The sequence below is a fragment of the Sorex araneus genome, chromosome 3, assembly GCF_027595985.1.
Source record: "Sorex araneus isolate mSorAra2 chromosome 3, mSorAra2.pri, whole genome shotgun sequence".
Lineage (NCBI taxonomy): Eukaryota > Metazoa > Chordata > Mammalia > Eulipotyphla > Soricidae > Sorex > Sorex araneus.
In genome coordinates, this window is record NC_073304.1 from 84,162,520 (window position 1) to 84,178,254 (window position 15,735).

A 15,735-nucleotide genomic window follows, 5' to 3' on the forward strand; every position below is an offset into this window, starting at 1 on the left:
CCTACCTGTGTGGCAGATGATTTCCACATTACTCTCTCTATACTTTTATTACATTCAATATTTCGACACCAGACACCATTACTATTTGGGATTTTACCCAAACACTCAGATCTGCCAAAAAAGCAACATTAGACAATTTGTTTTCTATTGCTGATGATGAATAGCATATGCTATTGTGATCGCGTGGTTTTGAAATTCTGAAATTTTAATAATGAAACCTGGAGGGATTTCTGCCCAAAAACGCTGGGTTCCAAGATTTGTTTCTGAGTCTCTGGGATCATGGCCATTAAGCATCTTGATCAGTAGCCAGAGGGGCTGTTTGTGGGTGGAGACTCAAGTCTTGCTGGGGCGGGGGAGGAAAGGGCTGGCTCCACCCTTATCCCATGAGGTCCTAAGTGTCTCATAACTGCTGCACCATGCCTGACTGTCCACTGGAAGATAGTGGCCACCAAGCTGCCATAGTGGCCACCAAGCTGCCAGGGGGAATAGATGGATTCCTCATTTCTTAGATAGTAAAAGTTAAGAGGAGATGTTTGAAACAAACAAAAAATCCAACAAAACTTCTGTGGCATCTTATAGGTTAATTCCAAACTCCTCTGATTTGTTGTGTCCTGCTCCATGAAGGCAGAGCAGCTGCTCTGTGCAGAGCAAGAGAATGCAGTGAGGACCAGGGCCACCTAGAATACATGTGCACCAGAACCACAAGAGCACTGACTTCCATGTGCATGAACCTGAGTTCTCACTTTAAAGATGCTCACACATGTCACCGTCCTTCACCGTCTGTCCCCAACACCTGTGAGCTGGGGTGAGGTCACATTGTGGAGAGAAGCGGGACAGTGCCCCCTAGGCAATGGGTCCCTGTTCCAAGGGCAAGGGAGTCTGTGCAGGTCAGCTACTGAAGATTTTGCATACCATCTCTGGCTGTGGACAGTCCCATCACCAAAAATGTAGTTGGATGTTGGCATCATCTCTCCAGGGTTCTTTGTTCAAGGGGCACTGAGACAGGTCTCATGGATGCGGGGGGATGTAGAGATTGTCCTGCCTCCTGTCTCAGGAGGTATTACTGGCTCTCAGAAGGTTCAGAGCACAGAAGATTGAGGGGAGGCACCAACAAAGCACCCAAGGTGTACAGATGGGAAGGCAAGTCAGACTGGGGTGGGAGACAGCTTGATCGTGGTGAAGAGGTTGCATCTAAAGTGGACCATAGGGGGCTGGAGCGATAGCACAGCAGGTAGGGTATTTGCCTTGGACGCAGCCGACCCGGGTTTGATTCCCAGCATCCCATATGGTCCCCTGAGCACCGCCAGGGGTGGTAACTGAGTGCAGAGCCAGGAGTAACTCCTGTACATCACCAGGTGTGACCCCCCAAAAAAGCAAAAAAAAAAAAATAAAGTGGACCATAGAAGAGGGGTAAGGTAGAACTGGAGGGTTGGGTGTGCATGAGAAAATGGCTTCCGCTTTGGGAGACACAACAGTGCAAAGCATATCTGGAACAGGAAGACAAGACCCGGGTGGCTGAATTAGAGCACAGATGTAGGTAGGAAGGGAGACTGGAGAGGCATAGTGGGCAACTCATAAAACTGGGGCGTTGTCCTTATTCTCATCTTTCCCTGCCACACGGCCCAGGTGTCTGGCAAGGCTGTGTGCCCGTACATGCACCCAAGGCCCTAGTGCAGGAGGAACATGACTGCTTTTGCTTGGGAAGCATCCTTACTCACAAGCATTAGCTTCCCTCCCCCACTGTGCCATTTTGAGAATCTCAAGACTCAGTTCCATCCCCTGTACTCATCTTCTGACCCAATTTAGAAGCTGAGTACGCTGGTGAAAGGCTCAGCCATGTTTTGAGGGAGCATCAACTCTAAGTCCTTCCCTGATGTGTCACAGGAAGCTGGGAACAAACACAGACACCCCCAAACACACAAGAAGTACATGAGGATGGGCTGAAAGCTGGCAAGGATGGTGCTGACGCTAAGGCCAAGAGGCCCCAGGATATGCCTGGGTAGTAATGATTGGAAATGAAGGCAATTAAGAAGCACTAGACCCCAAGAATGAAAGGTGCCCATCTATCTTTTCTAAAGGCAGGAAAGATATTTTTCCGTCCAGTATCTAGAAGAGGAGGCAGCCTCCTCACCCCAGAGGCCTCCCCAGGCCCTATTTCCCACCAAACTCCTTTTTAAATGGCATCTGCCTCTGAAAGATTCTTTGTTGGTTCCTCCCAAAGGTACTAGCCCCTTTCTAAAAAACAATACAGCCTCTCATTACTGACCAGGTTCACATTACAGTCCTCTGTACATGCGAAGTTAGTCTGTCTTTCCTCTTCTAATCCCTGGTGTGTTATCACTGTGTCAGCAAAACAGAACTGAAGGAGAGAAGGGGGGATATCCCCACAAATGTCCCCACGAAGTGGCTACACCTCCCTAAGCAGAGTGTGGGAAATATCATTACTTTATTCTTGGCCTCTTGTGTGTCCCCAGTGGCACCTTTGCCCTGATTCACACTGATTCCATAAATGATAAACCCGAGGCCAGTTCTGAGAGCTTGGAGCAGGCTGTGAGTGGGAGACATCAATGCTTTCCCCCACTGGGTGCATTTCTCCCCTACATCTCCCCCCTCTTACACATCTGGTTTCTAATGGAAACCATAGGAAAGATCATACTATATTAAGGGGTAGGAGACATCAATATTCAAAGAGTCCTACTTGCATAATAACAGTCATTCTGAGAGAGATAACGTAATAAAAAAATTCACACCAGCTTAAGTTTGGGGTTTTAGTCGGTAATGGTTCTATCTATTTTTAATGTGGAGGCCTTTTTGATAACACTGGACAGACTCATCTTCCTTATCCTTTGGAGAGGTTCATGGGGAAAAAAATAAATGGTTTTCTGTTGTAGGGTAAACAGGTTCCAGCTTATCTGGAAGCAAAGGGATACATTAAGTTTGAGCAACTTTTCAAGATCTGCTGGCTAAGCTTCAGAACAAAAACACCAATAAACCTGCCCCAGATGGATATGTAGTATCAGTGAGAACCTTTGTCCTTTTAAATCTGAGAGAGAGAGGGAGGAAAAAAGAGAGAGAGAAAAGTGAGAGAGGAGAGAGAGAGAGAGAGGAAAGGGAGCCTATATATGTGAATAGGCATTTTACAAAAAAGAAAAAAAGAATGTCTAATGTCCTATAAAGTTAGAAGAATTGCTCAGTCTCAATATCCTCAGTAATCAAGGATAAATGCAAGCTAAAATCCTAAATCTATGCAACAGTGAATTACTAGAATGGCAGATGATAGCTGTGTGGGGGGTGTGTGTGTGTGTGGGTGGGTGGTGGTGGTGGTGGTGGCATGAAAGGGTACCTGAAATCCCTCTCAGATGGATTCCAAGGCCTTTCCTCACTCATACCTACTGACTGCATCAAAAGAACCAGAGATGGGACACAGAATTAAAAACAAAAATCTCTTCAGATATCTGATGGTGACTTTTATTCATACTTTGGCCCTGGAGTAAATCTATAAGCTACTAAATGGTCTGGGCTAGATCCATCCCACTTCAGAAAACTCATCAGCGGTGAGATTTTTCAGCTATTGTCAGGGCTGGATGCCAAGGGCAGGACCAAATAGGTAATCTGGTGTCAACATTACAGAGTCCTTAATGGGATCTGGTCAGTTTTAATTTACAAGCACACTTAGAAGCACACCTGGGGCATGCCAGAGAACCCCAGCAATGCGGGGGTGATTCAGACCACAAGGAGCTTCCTGTCGTCATTAGCCACACTCTCCTGGGTGCAGGGGACTTTGGTTAATGTGCAAGGGGATGTTCCGTGTCGTGTGGATAACTCCCCTGTGATTCCTCAGCCCCCTTATCCCCGCAACCAGAGGCCAGAACTCTTCCTGCTCTCTGAGATAAATGTGTGTGTTCTGGGGTCTTCGAAGGCTGTCCTGTAGGTACAGATCTTCCCCTAGTTTCCTCTTTCTGCTACGACACTGAGGTCCTAGGAGGTGTTTACTGGGATCAATCCCTTTCTAAGCATTGAGGAAGTGATGCCTAAAGCTCAATCTCAGGGGACTCTCTTCTATTGTTTGGATGCGCAGTTTCATTCTATATTAAAGTCTTTTCCTTACCACCCAACTCTTGGAATTTTTATCACTAATAGCACTTCTAGCAGGGAGAACACACACAGTGGGATGGGACAATAGTTATTTCTTAGTAGTTCAACAACTCTGGTAAAATAACTCTGGAACAGACTCAAAAGGGGGAAAATATGAGTTCTTGGTTGAGTTAAAAAATAAACCACAGGGGCTGGAGTGATAGCACAGCGGGTAGGGCGTTTGCCTTGCACGCGGCCGACCCGGGTTCGAATCCCAGCATCCCATATGGTCCCCTGAGCACCGCCAGGAGTAATTCCTGAGTGTAGAACCAGGAGTAACCCCTGTGCATCGCCGGGTGTGACCCAAAAAGAAAAAAAAAAACACCACAGTTTTTGCACTAGAACAATCTCATGGATTAACCTTCAAGTAATTAGCCACTCACCTCTTAAGTTTCTAGGGTACTCCAAAGAATATTTCATTAGCAGCAGGTCATCTGATTGAGTAGAGATGATCTTGGGGGAAGGCTTTTACTTATCTCCCAACCTCTGCCCAGAAGGGAGATCTGGTTTCTGCGTTTCTAGATATTCTGTCTCAGATCTTGAGATATCCATCCATCCGTCTATCTATCTATCTATCTATCTATCTAAATATATATTTATATCACTATCACTGTCACTGTCATCCCGTTGCTCATTGATTTGCTCGAGCAAGCACCAGTAATGTCTCCATTGTGAGACTTGTTGTTACCATTTTTGGCATATCAGATACGCCACGGGTAGCTTGCCAGGCTCTGCTGTGTGGGCAAAATACTCCGGGTTGCTTCCCAGCCTCTCTCAGAGGGATGGAGGAATTGAACCTAGGTCGGTTGCGTGCAAGGCGAACGCCCTACCTGCTGCGCTATCAAATATTTATATAAATTTAGATAGATAGATCTAAATATATATTTATATATTTAGATAAATAGATATGAAGACACTTCTAGGTTTTTGGTATTTGCTGGGTTTGATGTGAGCTTGCTCTGTACAATCATATTTTCTTTTGCAATGTGGTAAAGTAAAAGGTACCTATCTTATGTAGTTTCGTGTTTATGAAACAATGACAATATTCATATGTCAACATTTCCCAAAATCCTGTCAAGATCTAGCATATATCTTAAAGAATTAGTAAGTACTGACTTCTTCCCAGCTCCTCTAATACTACCCCATCAAAATGCCATTATTGTTTTTAAATCATAAATGGGTTCTATTTTAGAACTTTGTAAGTATAGTTATATATAATTTATATATATTTACATGCAATGCTTTCACCAAGAAAAATGTTTTTCTGATTAACTGATAATGAATATATCAACAATGAGTAACAGTTCAGTTATAGGGCCTCAGGCCACCAGGGGTAAAACCAGCAATGCTTGGGAGTAGGGTGGTGTCTCCAGTGGTATTTGGGGGGTAATTTGATGCTAGAGATAGGACCAGGATCAGTTGCCAGGCATGCACCTTAACCCCCTTACCCTCTCTTTGATCCCCCTTTTTGGCCATTTTTTGGGTTTGTTTTTGGGCCACACCCAGCAGTTCTCAGGGCTTACTCCTGGCTCAATACTCAAAGATCACTCTGGGCAGGGCTCAGGGCATTGAATTCAGGCTGGCTGTCTCCGAGGTAAGTGCCTTACCCACTGTACTATCTCTCTAGCCCCCACTTGGTCCACTTTTAATTGGCATCCTTGTGTTATTATTGGCTTATAGGGGTTCTTATTTTGAATATAAGTTCTCATAAAAATACATAGAGTAGCTTTCTGCCATTCTCTAACTTGGTCATTCATTGCTATCTTTTGACAGGAAGATGATTTTGAATTTTTAGGAAGTTTAGGACTAAAAAGTGACTTACGGGATATTTCAACCAGTGTATGAGCCTTTTTTAAAAAAATGATGTGTGCATACACACATACATGTTCATAAGTATTATAAAATTGCCTAATGGTATTTAGAAATTTGAAAACTCAATGACTATGTGATATTCTTACATAATCACTATTGGCATTGTCTGAGGTGTGGTATGATGCATTGGTTTTGCTTTTTATTTTTTAATTGTCAATTAAACAATGAGATACACAGTTACAATGTTCCAACACCCATCCCTTTACCCGTGTACATTTCCTACTGCCGATGTCCCCAGTTTCTTTTTCTTAAGATTTCTTATTTTGTTCAGATGGGCTTCAGTGGCTGTTGCACATGCTTTGCATTTGAGATGGTTCAAATGGCTGCTGCACATACTTTGCATGTGGATCCTGAGGTTCACTCCCCAGCACTGCACAGACTCTCAGTACTGTCAGAGTGGCCCTCCCAGCACCAAACTGGGAGTAGACTTTGAGTTCAAGAGGACTTGGTAGTTGTTGACCAAGTCAGGGGATGCTGAGCCTCTGGGGCCAGCGGGGTGGTCTATAGCACAGTGACTCCGAGCCCTTTCACTGGGACTGAGTGCTGTGCCACACAGTCAGGAGAGCCCCAGCATCACTTGCAGAGTGCAAGCTCCATCCCAGGCCACATGTAACTTAAGGCCGAGTCCGCATTCCACAAAGCAAGGGCTCTAGCTCTGTTCCGGCAAAGCAGAGGCACCCTCTGAACTCTCTGGGATTGGAAGCAAATAATGACCTCAGCCAATCAGGTTTGGAGGGAGTAAAAATCAACATACTGGGGAGGAGAAGGGATTACAAAAGTACAAGCAAAATGAACCCAAATGACAAATGGTCCCCCGGAGTCATGCCAGGAATGATTCCTGAGTGCAGAGAGAGGCCTGAGTCTTGCCGGATGTGGTCAAACCAAATAACTAATCCATAAATACAGCGGGCCCCTTCCCGACTATAAAATAAACGCTGAACGGGGAGTCAGAAAGAGCAACAATGAAGAAAGTCAGTGAGCTGCTGCAAATTCCCAGATGTCCTCACTGCTCTGGTTACGCCATTCTTGCCTTCACTGTAAAATTGAGCCTCACTGCTTCCCTCCCCTGGCCCCTGGCCCCAAGAACAGAACCTCTAGTTCCTGCTCATTATCTAATCATCGGTGCAAGTTCCTCCCTCTCCCCTCATCCCTACTCCAATTTCCATTCTAGCAGCATCTGTGGTCTGAGGATTTGGGGAAGAAACTCAGCAACCTCCCCAGGGCTTCTGAATACTTTGGAAGAAGAAATAAAACAACTCTGACCTTTCCCAGCCTCCCCTCACCCCTCCCGCATCTCTAAGAACCATAAATACACCAAAAAGCAGCTGCCTGGTGATTCTGCTAGGTATCCTGCCCAGCTGCTATTTCTTTAGATTCACCTAGAAAGTTAATAAAGACAAGTGATGTTTTCTTTGTTTCTGGAAGTAAAATTTATCTTCAGCAAAACCCATTGAACCTTATACATAAAAAGACTCACACCTAGAATTTTTACTCTTAGGGAAACATTTTTGTTTCCTTCATTTGTTATAACTACAATCAACCATAGCTATCTTCATTAGCATTTCACTTTGGAAAGAAACTAACTCTTTTGATGCCTTTAATTCCTCATTAGAATCATTGGTTGCCAAGCAACCTTCACTTTCATGTTCCATATTTGAAGGGATTAAGCCAGAATTATTTTAGAAGTAGATTTTTAGAAGAGTAACCTTGTCTGTTAACAGACAGATTTATAAATACTAATGTTGATTTTAAGATCATAACTATTAAAAAATAGATGTTCAGGGTACAGAGTGGTAGTACAGTGGGTAGGGCATTTGCCTTGCATGTGAACGACCCGGGTTTCATTCCTGGCATCCCTATAGTTCCCTGAGCACTGCCAGGAGTAATTCCTGAGCACAGAGGCAGAGCATTGCCGAGTATGACCCAAAAGAAAACACACACACACACACACACACACACACACACAAACAGGTATTTAATACCACTACCACACACAAACAAGGTGAATTATAGAAAGTAAAGAGTCAACCATAGCAAATTTATCATAAAAATTTAATGTGACTATGGTATATGCAAAGGGCCAGAGAGATAGTACAGTGAGTAGGGCACGTGCCTTGCACAGGGCATATTTGGGTTCTATCCCCAGCACCATACATGGTCCCCCAAGCCACACCAGGAGTGCTCTGACCCTAGGGACAAAGTAAGCCCTTATCTGGAATTTGTTCTTCATTCTCTGATCTATTTGATGTACATGTGAAGAAGAAGAAAATCCAGCAAGATAGACCACAAAATGTTAGTAATAGTGCTTATGTTGATGGGTGATCGAACAGATGACTAATTTTTTTTTGCTAATTAAATTTTCTAAGTTTTTTACAGTGAACCTGAATATTTTTCAGTTGTTAAAATTTTAAAAGTAATGGGAACTGAGATACATTTAAACCTTTAAAATTTAAGAATTAGTGCTCCCTTCAGCAGCACATACACTAAAATTGGAACCATGCAGAGAAGACTAGCATGGCCCCTGCACAAGGATGACATGCAAATCTGTGAAGTGTTCCATATTTTGCCCCATTAAAATAGCAAGATTTCTAACTTACAAAAAATAAATAAAAAATAAAATTCAAGAATTTGTAACAGTGGGGATTAACTAAGAATATGTAAAATATAAAATACAACTGCTAGTAAATATTTAAAAATTAACTGCTATTAAGATAATGTTTTAAATTGAAATTTATTATTTTTGGTTTGGGGCTCTCCCCATAGTGCTCAGGGGCTATGCTCAGCTCTGTGCTTGGGCCTTGCTCCCACTGCCGCCCAAATATGCAAAGCATGGGCCCATTCTGTTATGCTACCTCCTAAAATGATAATTTAAAAGCTGTGTAACTGGTAATTGCTTGGTTATGTACATTTTGCTACAATAAAAAGTCTAGGAGAGAACAATACAGTATGTTATTAAAATTACTGGGTGAGGGGCTGGAGCAATAGCACAGCCGGTAGGGCGTTTGCCTTGCACACAGCCAACCCAGGTTTGATCCCCAGCATCCCATATGGTCCCCTGAGCACCGCCAGGAGTGATTCCTGAGTGCAGAGCCAGGAGTCAGCCCTAAGCATCGCCAGGTGTGACCCAAAAAGAAAAATAAAATACTGGGTGTAGGTGGATTCTACCAAGCAGTACTCAGCTAGACCTGGGGGTCTGTCCAAGGTTGTGACCAATCAGGCTGGCGTTTCTGTACCAGTCCAAGGATGCAGTGGTACTCAAGCCCTAGGGTGCTCAAATTATCTGGGCTACTTTGGTGGTGCTGGGGAGAGATGCTTCCCAGAAACTACAGTCATGGCTCAGGGCACAGGAAGCTCTGAGGACTGAACTGAGTGCCTATACTATCTCTTCCATCCACTATTAATAATTTAGGAAAAAATGGGCTTAAATTTGATTAGGTCTCTATCCTAGGAGCTGGAGCAATAGCACAGTGGGTAGGGCATTTGCCTTGCACGCAGCTGTCCTGGGTTTGATTCCCAGTATCTCATATGGTTCCCCAAGCACTGCCAGGAGTAATTCCTGAGTGCAGAGCCAGAAGTAACCCCTGAGCATCACCCGGTGTGACCCAAAAAGCAAAAGCAAAATAAAAGGTCTTTATTCTAAGGATACTGCTTTTCAAACAGAGCAAATGTAGCACTGTAGCACTGTCATCCCGTTGTTCATCGATTTGCTTGAGCAGGCACCAATAACATCTCCATTGAGAGGCTTGTTGTTACTGTCTTTGGCATATTGAATACACCACGGGTAGCTTGCCAGGCTCTGCTATGCGAGCGGGATACTCTCCGTAGCTTGCCAGGCTTTCCGAGAAGGACAGAGGAATCGAACCCGAGTCAGCCGCGTGCAAGGCAAAGCTAACCGCTGTGCTATTGCTCCAGTCCAAATGTATGTTTTTTAAATATACAAATTCCTGATGGATTTTCTCCAAGTTCACATTCTACACTATGGTTGAAACCTCAAATCAGTGCACCTGGACTCGGACATTTGAGCCTAGGAGAGGATCACTATAGCATCAGGTAGGGAAGGGCAGGTTCTCAGTTCCAAAGTGACTAAGAAACAAAAGGAAAGGCTTTTCTCTAGCAAAAACTACTGACAAGCTTTGATCATCTACAACATGAAATATGGAAGTATGTTATACCATGGACTGATATAATCAACTGATAATGAGACCGATACAATCAACAATAGCATATTCACTAGATCTTTGGCATACAGATTTTTTTCCATTTTAAAGTCAATAAGGGGAAATTAAAAGTTAAGAAGAAACTTAACTATATAATAATGTAACATCTGTATAACTTGGAATCTCTACAGCAACATAAAAGTTGAAATGGAAATAGCTAAGAATGGCTGTAGCAAACACTACTCCAAAGTTGATAGTTTCTTTAATACAAAAGATTTTGCAAGATTTTAGTAATTAAAAACACAGAACAGTAAGTGACCAGTAGACACAGTTCACAAAACTGGAAATATAGCAACCAAAATCCTCATGAATTGTGTGCAACAAAAAATATGTGTGTGCAAAAAATAAAATGAAGGCAAATGATTATAGATTCAAGAAACAGAAATTGCATACAATACTGAATCAAGGTTTGGTTGGTCAAGAACAAGGGCTAGTTTATGCAAGGAACATTTTTAAAGGAGGTAATTTATAAAAACAAAGACACAGATAGTAACCTCCAGAATGAGAACTGTTCGGTTTCTAATCCCCATTGTCACTCACTATGCTAAGAAAATTTGTTAGTTCCACTGACATTTTATTTCTTTAAGGTACATGGCTCTCTCTCTGTAAAGAACACATGGAGAAACTGTTGTATGAGGCACTTAGTTGAAAGAGACAAACCAGGGAAAATGACAACTACTTAATCTTAACAGGTGATAAACATTTTGGCTTCCTTTCTCAATACTTAGCTAAGTAAAGCGCCCTCGAAAAAGGATGAATGTGTAAATCATTACATGTTTCAGAGGCCCTCTCAGTGGTGGGGTTGAAGAGCAAGTCCTGATTAGTGGTGTTGGTCCTTTCCCGAGGTGTAAATAATTTCAACCATAGGCAAAGCAAGCTACTGACACGGAGCTGAGATGTACCTAACATAGCAAACCAGTCTATGCCATTATACCCTAAAGATGCAATCAATAGAACCTTGCTCTAGCCTTGTGCTACAGTACAATGTAGTCAGATTAGGAAACACTGATTTTTTTAAAAAAATTTATTTTTTGTTAGTGAATCACCGTGAGGTACAGTTACAGACTTACAAACTTTCGTGCTTGTGTTTCAGTCATACAATGCTCAAGTACCCATCCCTCCACCACTGCCCATTCTCCACCACCAATGATCCCAGTATCCCTCCCACTCCCCCACTCCATCCTTTCCACCCCCCTCCACCTCTGTGGCAGGGCATTCCCTTTTGTTCTCTCTCTCCTTTTGGGTGTTGTGCCCAATTGCTCTAGGATAAATCCACCTAAGTGGCTGGCCAAACTGCCTAGGACCAAGGCACAAAGTCCAGCCATGTTCACTGCTCTGGACAGAGGGTCCAGGTGCTATCATTATGGGGTAGGCTTAAGTTCAGTGGTCTTAATGCCCAACCAGTGAATCCTACTTCCATTGTGGAACATACTGCCTTTATTTTCTCCTGGTGCATTTTCCTTATATATCTTCATCATATTTAAATAACTTTTCATATCAACATATTGCCTTAAACATTGGTTAAAGAGGACACAAGAGTTAAAGAGCTAGCCTTGTATGGGGCCAACTTCAATTTGATTCCCAGAACTGCATACGGTTTTTCTAAACAATGTCCAGGAGCCATCCCTTGAGCACAGAGCCCGGAGTAAGCCCTGAGCACAGGTAGGTATGGGCCCCAAACCAAAAAACATGAAAAGTGTAACAGTATGCATTTTGATGGTCCATCATTAAGTGCATGAGGTGTAAGTAGAGGAGTTTGAGTTCTCCTTGATGTATGGATCTGTTGACTGCTGAGAAACCTCAGCATTTCTGGGTGCACTTCCCACCCCTACAAAAATACATATTTATATCGGATGGTTCACTGAGATAGATCAATAGGCTGATCACATGCTTTGCATGTGGGAGGTCTGAGTTTGATCCCTGAGTCTGGAGCTAGGAATATGGTCCACGTGCTCCCTTGAGCACTGGGTGGGGTCCCAACACCCTTCACCACTATCCCGCCCTCAGAAAAAGGAAAAAAAAATTAAAAATCGACTTGAGAGGACTGGGGAGATAGTTCAAAGGGTGGAGCACATCCTTGCATGCTCAAGGCTCTGGGTCTGATTCCTGGGACCACATGGCCTCACGCACAGCGGTGTAGCTCTGGTGGCCCCCTGTGTGGGCACCAAGCTATCAGGGCAGCTTCACTGGGTTGTGTATTACTAAGCACAGTCCCAGGATCCCAAAGTATCACTGAGGAAGCCCCTATTTAAAAAAATATCTGTTGGAGGGGACTGGGGACCGCTGGGTGGTACAGCACCTGCCTTGCAAGCATGAGGGCTATGCACTCTCACCCCAGCCCTGTACCACATGCCGAGCACGAAGCAGGGAGCATGAACATTTATAATCCACAATAGGGCATGCCATCTCGGGCTCACTTGATCCAAGCCATGTACAAGCTCCGGCAAATGCCTCCAACTAAGCGTGCAAACCCTGCTCCCAAGTATGGGACCCCAGAGATTCTGTCTTTTAACAGTGGAATTTTTTTTAAATTCAGACAATCCTGTTTTTTATGTTTAACTTTTAGTGTTTGAGTCCCAGCCGCCCCCACCCCATTTCTGTGATTAATATTTAAAGCATCTAGGTCCGAGAGCACAGTTGATGTGATTTCTATCTCCTTAATTGCATGACAATGTTGTGTGATCCAGCATATGGTCTGTTCTGGAGGATGTCGGTGTGCAAGGGAGAAAAACACGTACTCTACATTTGGGGGCCACCGTGCCTTATATATGTTGGCTAGGCCTACTTCTTCCATTTCTTCCTTTCAGTCTAGTGTTTTCTTGTTGAGCTTTTGCCTAGTTGACCTATGCAGCAGAGACAAAGCAGTGTTAAAGTCGTCCGTTACTGTTGTACAGCCCTCAATATCTTCTGTAAGGTCTATTTTATAGCTCTTTTGGACTGGAGAGAGAGTAAGCAGGTAGGGTGTTTGCTGAGCACAAAGCCTCCTGGGGTTCAATCCCTGGTACCGCACATGGTCTTCTGAGCATTGCCAGGAGCAATCCCTGAGCACAAAACCAGGAGTAAGCCCTGAGCACGGCTGGGTATGGCCCCAACACCAAAAAACATAAAAAATACAAAAATATATTATTTGACGGCCCATAATTAGGTGCAAGAGGTATGAGCACAGTAGTGTAAGTTCTGTTTGATCTATTAATCCCTTTATCACTGAGAAATGACCACCATGTACTCTCATCTTAAAAGCATTTTTTTATTTTTTGCTTTTATTCTGGGGTACTCCGGGCTCTGTGCTCAGGGATCACTCAGGACACCATATGTGTTGCCTGGATAGAACCAAGGCTGGCCTTGGGCAGGGCAAGTGCCGGAACTCCTAAACTACCTCTCCAGCCCTAATAGTTTTCTAAAAATTAAAATCTGGAGCCAATGTGATAATATAGCAGGTAAGACACTTAAGACACTTGCCTTGCAAGAAGCTGGCCGAGGTTGGATCTCTGACATCCCATATGGTTCCCTAAGCTCACCAGAAGTCATTCTTGGGCACAGAGTCAGATGCAAGCCCTAAGCACAGACAGGTGTGGCCCAAAAATCAAATAAATAAAAACTAAAACCTATGTTCCCTGGTGGAAGTATGGCCACCCCAGCCTCCTTAAGGGAATCGTTTGCTTGTAAGATTCCTTTCCAGTCCTTAACTTCGAGCCTTCACTTACCCTGGCTGTGCAGAAATATTTTTAAGACAGCCTTGATAGGAGGTGGTCTGCTATAACCCCTGCCCCTCCCCGCACGCCCCTCCCACCCTCTCCAGGAGAGCCAGCTTGTGCAAGACGCAGGATCCAAGCACCTGGAAACACAGGGCATCTGGATTGCAGAACACTCCTCTAGGCCTGGGCACGTGCAGCTCTGTGATGGAGAAGCCAATGGAGGTGGATGCCCAAGGCCATTCCTCCCACAAGGGCATGGGAGGGCAGCCTCCCTCCAGGGCTGAGAACAACAGTGGCCACAGCTCTGAGCCCCTTCCCGACCCTACACTGAGTGAGGTTCCTTGGAGGGGTGTGTTCTTGGGTACACTCCCCCCTACCCCATGGCCTTTCCCTTCTGGCCTATGTCCCTGGGCTCGGTGCTCGCACTCTAAGTGGCAGGGTGTGGAGAACTCCTTTACCCACAAGCATGCATTCACCCTCCGTGGCACTGTGAGTTTCCGGGTAGGCCCTGGAATAGGAAGGTCCTGCAGCGAACAGCTAGGGGAGTTTGTCCCTGTGGGTCTTTGGCCTCAGCTTGTGGGGCTGGGCTGGAGTGATAGTGCAGCGGGTCGGGTCTTCGCCTTACATGCGGTGGACCCGAGTTCGATTCCTCTGCCTCTCTCGGAGAGGCAAGCTACCGAGAGTATCTCACCCGCACGGCAGAGTCTGGCAAGCTATCCGTGGCATATTCAATATGCCAAAAACAGTAACAGGTCTCACAATTGGAGACATTACTGGTGCCCGCTCGAGCAAACCGATGAGCAACGGGATGACAGTGACAGTACAGTGACAGGGTTTGTGGCTTCACCCCTTCTGTCCCATATACACTCCCACCAGGGTGCAAGGCATATTTTCAGAGATGAAATAATAAAATACAGTAAATATAGGAAAGGATCCATCTGTTGCTGAAGAGGAAGCCTTGGAGAACAGATGAGGGTGTTTTTTTTTTTTTTTTTTTTTTGCCCAAGGAACTGGGAAACAGATTACACAGGTTTTCCTGTAAATACAAATGACGAATACACCTTACTGATGAAATACAGGACACAGTGCTGATAAGACAGCAAAGTGGGGCAACATTTATGAAGAAAACTTATTGGGCATGTACGAAATAACCTAAAAAGGGTTTTTTTTTGGGGGGAGGCGGGTAGTTGGGGCTATACCCAGTAATGCTTAGAGGCTTCAGTGCTCACGAGACAGGTGGTGCCAGGCAACAAACCAAGGTTAGCTGCATGCAAAGCAAGTGCCTTAAGCCTGCACTAGCTACTAGCTCTCTAACCTTCTGAGAGGTCTTTATATCAATATTCAAAATATAAAAATGCTTGGAAGGGACCTCATCAAAATGATAGTAAGTAATGGCAATTTAGTAACAACACATTTATTAGAAAGAAATACTGTATGGTCATTCAAAAGAATAAGGTAGAGAAATCTCTCTAAAAATGACCCCATTAAAGAAGAAACCAATGACAAAGGAGAACAGTATGTAGCACAGTTCCACTTGTCAGAAGAAAACTCACTTCTTTACACAAATACTTAGAGATGACAGAAAATTTCTGAAAAGCCATGAGAAACTGTCCATGTTGGTGGCTTCATGAGAGGAGCCGGAGTAGCGAGGGGGTAGACTAAGGTTTCCTTCTCATTTTGCAACACTTGGTGTAGCTTGAGGTTTTTTATGATATTCACTATTCATTAAAAAAAGCATTAGGGGATGGAGCAATAGCACAGCAGGTAGGGCTTTTGCCTTGCACACAGCCAACCCAGGTTTGATTCCCAGCATCCCG

General features: G+C 44.2%; 1 protein-coding gene and 1 non-coding gene across 3 annotated transcripts in view; one reads left to right on the forward strand and one right to left on the reverse strand.

Moving 5' to 3' along the window:
• The window catches only part of RASGRP1 (RAS guanyl releasing protein 1), a 72,128-nt gene that overhangs the window by 44,839 nt on the left and 11,554 nt on the right, over positions 1-15,735 (reverse strand). The window lies entirely within an intron of this gene.
• Positions 8,466-8,572, forward strand: LOC129403828 (U6 spliceosomal RNA). The gene has a single exon (XR_008629489.1). It is a non-coding gene; the product is annotated as a U6 spliceosomal RNA (small nuclear RNA).